General features: G+C 38.9%; 1 long non-coding RNA gene and 1 pseudogene across 1 annotated transcript in view; both read left to right on the top strand.

Annotated features, from left to right (window-relative positions):
- Positions 1–1,605, top strand: part of LOC107668320 (uncharacterized) — a 7,720-nt gene extending 6,115 nt beyond the window's left edge. Inside the window, exons 3-4 of the long non-coding RNA XR_001631880.1 lie at positions 1,362–1,394; positions 1,579–1,605. This is a non-coding gene — a long non-coding RNA (uncharacterized LOC107668320). The remainder of the gene's footprint in view (positions 1–1,361; positions 1,395–1,578) is intronic.
- Positions 1,606–3,790: 2,185 nt separating this feature from the next.
- On the top strand, positions 3,791–4,331 carry LOC107669031 (zinc-binding protein A33-like; annotated as a pseudogene).
- The last annotated feature ends 2,664 nt before the right edge of the window (positions 4,332–6,995 follow it).

Genomic DNA, 6,995 nt, shown 5'->3' with positions numbered 1-6,995 from the left:
CTGTGACTTGACTTGACTCAGGAAGATCAGCTGTGACTTGACTTGACTCATGACGATCAACTGTGATTTGACTTGTCTCATGAAGATCAACTGTGACTTGACTTGATTCAGGATTGGCAGCTGTGACATAACTGGGCGCTGTTGTGTCCGCCATTTTGCGATCAGGCTCTGCTGTTGCCGCCATTTTGTGAGCGCGCTGTAGTGCGGCCGCCATTACACGAGTGAGTGCGGGGTCGCATTCCTCCGCGACACCCACAGTGAACAATCAACCAACAGTCAACAAAGCATAATCCATAAATTGAACGAGAGATGAACGGGGACCCTCACGGATTAAACGTGATTTGAGCGGTTGGTTAATGCCCTCACAAAAAAAAAATTTATGAGCACACAGTCAGGCAAATCAGAATAATTAGCGACCTCTAAATACTCTTGAATATAGCTCTTGCGGTGTCCATACCTGGCCAGTGTCCAGTAGAAAAGCTGCTGGATCCTTGTGTGGCCGAGTATTCTGTTACGGGGCGAACGAGACGTGCGGATCCTTGTGCAAGGCTTTATTTACAAAGGCATGGTCAATAAACAGACAAGGGTCAGATAACACAGGTATATCACAGGCAAGACAAAGAATATTCCTAGGGCTAGCGTGGGTCTTCGATCGGCGAACAGTATCCAGAGGGCTTGACAAGAGGGGTAATCCAATAACACGAGCAATAGCCCAAGAAACAGACAGAAGGTCAGGAAACAGACAACAATGCAACACGAAGTGGCTAGACTAAGACTAGAACTAGAACTGGGAACTAGGACCGGGAACTAGGAATGGCTCCGTAATGCACCTATCGCTAGAAGAGTGATATGCACTAAACAATACTCAGCAGTTTGAGAAGGATCTGAGTGAGTGTAATATAGTGTGTGTGTGTGTGTGATTGGTTACAGCTGTGTGCAATCATTGCAATGGATGATGGGAAATGTAGTCCGTGGTGACGTGTAACAGTCTCTGTAGTGAGAGAGTCAATATGATGGACAAGTGACCTCTGGTGGTGATCGGACGGAAGTCCATGGACAGGATTCGTAACAGTTATTGACAACAATTTTCACTGAGACAAAGCACTACAATAAACTACAAAAACTGCACATTAAATCTACAGGTAAAAGTATCAGCTAATAATTTACATTTTGGCTTATTCTTTACTAAATGATACACACACAAGGTTGAGGGGATATATTACTTAAAAAAAACATTTTACTGTAATATTGAAAACATCTGGAAATTGAATCACTGCAACAAATATATTGTAAGAGAACAGTTCTATGCATGTTTGCACTTGATGCATTTGCTTTAAAAAAATCTTGCTCTCCGTCTTCAGATTCAACTGGAAAGGACACAGGCAGAAATAAAGGTGATGATCCAGGACAGATGTAATAAGATTAAGGAGATAAAAAAAACTTAGAAAAGTCCAGCAAGGTGTGTTGTTAGTGACAAGTCAACATATTTTTTAAATACAACTATCTACTAGAGGTGGTGGAAAGAATGATTTGGAATCTGACTGGAAACTTCAGTGTCTATTATTCTTCTCAACATAGCCAGAGCACCAATGAGAGAAATAAAGCAAATAAAGCTGAGCTGTTCACTGATCTGTTGCACGCCATTGAGAGATGTCATTCTGAGCTGCTGGAGGTGATGGAACAGAAGCAGAAAACAGCAGAGAAGCAGGCTGAGGAGCTCATTAAAGAGCTGGGGCAGGAAATCACGGAGCTAAAGAGGAGAGACACTTAGCTTGAGATGCTCTCACACACTGAAGATCACCTGCACTTCCTACAAGTGTCACGGAATACTCCAAAACAAGATCAAAGTGCAGCATTTATTAAAGAGTCCAAAAACAACAAGTCAGTGTTCCTTGCTCAGCTATATCTCTTAGAATGCTTTATTCAGACCAAACCACATGTTTAGTGATCTCCTTTCTCTTGCAATACTGCAGACTTGAACGTCTGTAAGCGGCCCCCCACAAGTCAAGTCCTGGACCAGCAACATTACTGATATGAACATAGATCTGAACACAGAAACCTTGGACAAAGCTCTCCAGAACCTTCAGGAAAACATCAAAATGGAACTGAAGAAATTCTTTGAAATCAGTAAGTATTAAAGGGGTCATATGATGCGATTTCAATTTTTCCTTTATAAGTCATTATAATCCATAATTATGTCCCCACTGGATGCAACGAATGCCTCGTTTATAATGGGTTTTCATGTTTTTGAATCATCGCTCCGGCCTGACAGGGCATCATCACAGTATGGTGAGGGGCGTAACATTTCCGTCACACGCTTGAGGTATTCGGCCAATCATAACACACTGGATAGCTGGCCAATCACAGCACACCTTGCTTTTCAGACCGATGAGCTTTGTAAAAATCAACGCGTTTCAGAGAGGCGGGGCATAGAGGAGAAACAATAATGTACAGTATGTGGAAAATAATGTGTTTTTTTAACCTTAAACCGCATAAACACATTTCATTACACCAAATACACAAAATAATGTTCTTTTTAGCAACATCATATGACCCCTTTAAGAAATTATTAAGGAATTTAGGAATATAATGAACGTACATATGAGCAGTATCACAAGGCACAACACCATAATCACAGTCATGCTGTGCATCTCAGTTTAACAGATAAGCCCAAGCCTCCATTACAAATTTGAAAACGTCATATATACTGTAGAACTAGTAACAAATGAACATTGAGTTGCTTCATTGAAGTTAAAAGCAATTGTATTATGTAGAGTATTATGAGAGAGAGATTGACAGAGCGAGTGTGATCACCTACATTTCATTTATTATGAAAATTATTTTGACTGTCTGCAAAGGAAGGGTGCTGACTGATGCTGAGAAAAGGTATGCCCAGATCGAAAAAGAGTGCCTGGCGGCTGTGTGGTCCTGTGAAAAATGTTCACGGTTTCTGTATGGATTGGAGAGTTTTGTCCTGCAAACCGACCATAAACCACTCATCCCGTTGATAAAAGCCAAGGATCTCGATTCAGTTCCCCTGAGATGTCAAAGATTGTTACTGCGAATAATGCAATACAATCCTGTTGCACAATACATAGCCTACCCGGCAAACAACTGGTGGTCGCCGATACGCTGTCACGACACCCTCAGCCCACCATTTCGACAGAGGTTTCCAAACTAGTGCAAGAAGTAGAGACTTATGAGAATACAGTCAGCGATGTGTGGCCAATCTCCCAAACAGAGATGGAGTCTGTGAAAAGAAAAACAGAGTTGGATTTCGAGCTACAAATGGTGAGGAAATATGTGACTAATGGCTGGCCCAGGTATGCAGCTAATGTCCCTCAAGCCTTGAAATCATACTACAGTACACGTCATCACCTGTCAATTTTCCAGGACCTAATGCTGTATGACGACAGGATCATAATTCCCCGAAAGATGAGGTCCGATATACTCCAAAGGCTGCACAGTGGTCACCAAGGCATTTTGAAATGTAGGGAGAGAGCCAAATGTAGTGTGTGGTGGCCAGGCTTAAGTAAAGAAATCCAGCAGCTCATTAACAACTGCAAGGACTGTCTGGAATCAAGACCAGACAGTTTTTGGAACGACAATACAATCTACTGCCACCTACAGGTATGGAAAGGTATATCCTCTCACGCAGGCGCAGAACGCATGTTCTAGTTTGCAGTCGGCTGTCGTCTGTTTGGTGTGTTCAAGCGCAGCTTTTTGGCCCAGACGGGCCCAGATGCAGCCGACGAGAGGCGACAACACAGTCGGCTTTTGTCGGCGCTAGATGGTTGACGTCGGCTTGGTGTGTCCCGGGCTTTACCCTAAACTCATCCTGTCTAAAGACGGAAAACAAGTGAAGCATGGTGGATCCTGGAGAGATGTTCCCAATAACCCTGAGAGATTTGACTCCTCTGCCTGTGTCCTGGGAAAGGATGGGTTTTCTTGTGGGAAATTTTATTATGAGGTTGAAGTCGGTGAAAAAACTGAATGGGACTTGGTGTGGCTAGATAGTCCATTAAGAGAAAGGGAAAATAACAGTGTGCCCAGAGAATGGGTTTTGGTGTATTTGGCTAAGAAATGGTAGTGAATATGTGGCTAATGAATCTTGTCCTGTTTCTATTTCCCTAAAAGACAAGCCCCAGAAGGTGGGGGTGTTTGTGGATTATGAGGGGGGTCTGGTCTCCTTCTACAATGTGGGGACCAAGGCTCTTATCTACTCCTTCACTGGCCAGTCTTTCACCGAGAAAATCTATCCATTTTTCAGCCCTTGCGACAAAAGAAGAGATGAGAACACAAAGCCTCTGATCATATCTACTACTAGTTAGTGCAATTATTAAACAATCCTTTTAAAAAAGTTAATGCAACAAATAAATGCCAGGGGTTACACATCGCCCCAGATTGAACCTCTAACCTTTCTCAGAGCCCCCAGATCTTAGCTAGATCCACATATTTTAATCAGGGTGTCCGCGGGTCTTAAAAAAGTCTTAAATTTAGTTGTATCAAATTTAAGGCCTTAAAAAGTCTTAAATTGTACAAGAAAGTCTTAATTATGATTTCAAGAGGCCTTAAATTTGGGGACGGAAAGACCAGAATTGCGATATGGATGAATGTGACGATTAACTTCAAAAGGCTAACGTTATGATTTCATGAAATAAACATGAGCCCTGCCCGTTCAAAGTCCGGTGCTGCCCTGCTTTGTGTTCTGCCGTTACCGGGGGAACAGTTATATTTCTACCAAACGCTCCACCTGCTGTCAGAGAATGAATGAGCATTTTCCTTTCTGGATTACAATCCGCCATCAAAATGATACATTTAATTATTCTGGCTGCTGTGAGAAAAGGCTATAAACGATCGACCACCTGCAGGATCCTCACATGCGATAGCCTACTAGCCGGGACAACTTCTTTATGTTTACAGAAGTGACGTAATGACGCACTGCCATGCTCGAATTTCCCGCGAAAGCCTACCCCTACCACTCAAATTAGAAAACATTATTATAAGCTAACCCTTGTGAATCGGGCTAAAGTAAGCCGATAGTTTTGAACACTGGCTGGTTATGTACTTGCTCAAATATTGATTTCGGATCATTTTTAACCAAAAAAAGTTACGGACTGCAGCTTTAAATGATTCGGTTCAATCGCAATGACTCAGCTTAACAGTGACTTGCTGCCACCTACTGGCTGTTTTAATTTCACATTTAAGGTACCTTTTCATTTTTTAAATAATTTCAAACATCAGTTTTTAATGTTTTATGTTTAAAATATCAAAACATTATTTATGCATTTGTAACTGCAGGTTAAAGTATTTAATGTCCCTCAGAGCTGCATTAAACAGTGTGTAAATGCATCTAAATGACACTTCTAAGGCAGCTTCTGTGATTCCTCTGCATTGCAAAGATCAGTTTTGTTGATACTGATTTCATTTGCTTGGTAACAGCCCAAATGCAATAATTTGATTCAAAAGATGGTGCACACTTTTAGAAAAAAATGTCTTAAAGATAAAAATGCCCATAAAACTTCTAATTTCTTTCAATGCTGTGAACTGACCACACAGAATATGAAGAATATCAAAAAATTCAGGAGTCAGCTGTCAGCACAATTAGAGATAATGTATCAGCACAATAACACACTCAGCAAAATATTGTCTAATTATCGTTATCGATAAAATCCCAGAAAATTATCGAGATATAATTTTTTTGTCAATATTGCACACCCCTAATTTATGTTATTTAATTGATATAATAATTTATTGATAATAATTGTTTAAATTAATATGACAATTATCATTTTATAAAACTTTTTTTGGGGGGGGAAACTTGTATCTGAACTGTAAGTTATGCTTTTTACAGTAATTTTACAGCTTAATATGGTACTATAGACATTGCCCTAACCTGCTCATGTGGTATTCATTTTATTTGTGCAGGTCTTAAAAAGGTCTTGAATTTGAGCTTAAAAATCCTGCAGAAACCCTGTTTAATGTTTGATGGATTAGGCTTACTATAGGTACTTTTATGACTTTTTATCATATTTTTATGTTACACAATGGTAGTTCTATGGTTGCATAACTATTGATAAACTATTAGCTACATATTGCACTTTTACAGTACAGAGATTTTTATGAAATATTGCACTATTCTAATAAGGGAATTGATGTGGTAGTTTTGCGTTTCTTCTGCTTGTATTATTTTCATCTTTGGGAAAAAAAGCATGAATAAATATAAAGGTGGTGGATTTGGTTCTGTTGCCTACCGCAGGGCTTCCCAAACTGGGATTCACGGGGGAATTTTAGGGGTTTCGTGAGTTGATGAAAAGCTATTAATTAAATAATTATTATTATAAATTAAATCATAACATTTAAATAAATTAATAAATAATTTTAAAAAATTAATAAATAACTGTGTTTGAAAAGTAATCCCGAGGCAAAATTTTAGATAAGTGGTTTTCAGTCTTGATCCTGGTGACCCTGGAGCTCTTTTGAAGAGTTGATATGAATCGTGTGTTAATAAAGAAGACATACAGAATATGCAATTGTGGTTAAAAATAACTAGGATTTAAAAAAAAAAAACTTGAACAATTGAACAGTTCACGTAAACGGATTAATAAAAAATAATTACAATATATTATATATTTAAAAAAATTGTTTGTATTTATTTCTGAATATTAACTTTGTTTTCATGTGTATTTCACAAATAGGCCACTAGATGGTGGACTAGTACTGTGTAAATTCTGATCATTGCAATTGTAAAAAAGAAAACTGTGCCGTTGTTAAATAAAAAATAATAATAAATCAAATCAATGTACATGGACCTTTCCTATAATTCTGAGAACGTCAGAACAACCTCTTTGATTCATTCATTAAATATTCATATCAGATTAATATTTATTATGATCCATATGATTGTGTATCTATAATACTGCTATAAAACAGTAGTCATGAAAAGGTGCAAGAAATAACATGATATTTCTATATAGTCACATATGATGGAGTTG

This window comes from Sinocyclocheilus anshuiensis, unplaced genomic scaffold (assembly GCF_001515605.1).
Source record: "Sinocyclocheilus anshuiensis isolate Anshui unplaced genomic scaffold, SAMN03320099.WGS_v1.1 scaffold337, whole genome shotgun sequence".
Lineage (NCBI taxonomy): Eukaryota > Metazoa > Chordata > Actinopteri > Cypriniformes > Cyprinidae > Sinocyclocheilus > Sinocyclocheilus anshuiensis.
Note: the sequence above shows the minus strand (reverse complement) of the source record. Positions and strands in the feature narration are given on the sequence as shown.